Here is a 221-nt window from a genome sequence, read left to right as displayed (position 1 = left end):
GCTGTACAGGGTATTGCGGGTGCCCAGGGAACGGCTTAAACTTGAATAACAAGGTCAAATCAAGCGCCGGCGCGACCGTCCCAGTGCCGCCACGCGTCTGACATCAGGTAGAGACTTTCCAAGGGCGAGTTTCTGTCGGAAGGCTTATTCCAGTTTGATGAGGCTAGCATGAGGTGTATGGCTTTGCCTGGGCAAACATACACGGGTGAGGCGGGAGGAGG

General features: G+C 56.1%; 1 protein-coding gene across 1 annotated transcript in view; it reads right to left on the bottom strand.

The window, feature by feature from the left end:
- The window catches only part of LOC104132656 (actin), a gene marked incomplete at its 5' end in the record, with an annotated part of 8,191 nt that overhangs the window by 6,439 nt on the left and 1,531 nt on the right, over positions 1–221 (bottom strand). The gene's annotated exons all lie outside the window — the stretch shown is intronic.

The sequence above is a fragment of the Egretta garzetta genome, unplaced genomic scaffold (genome assembly GCF_000687185.1).
Source record: "Egretta garzetta isolate BGI_Z169 unplaced genomic scaffold, ASM68718v1 scaffold1341, whole genome shotgun sequence".
In the NCBI taxonomy this organism is placed as follows: Eukaryota; Metazoa; Chordata; class Aves; order Pelecaniformes; family Ardeidae; genus Egretta; species Egretta garzetta.
This window is presented reverse-complemented; position numbering and strand designations above follow the sequence as displayed.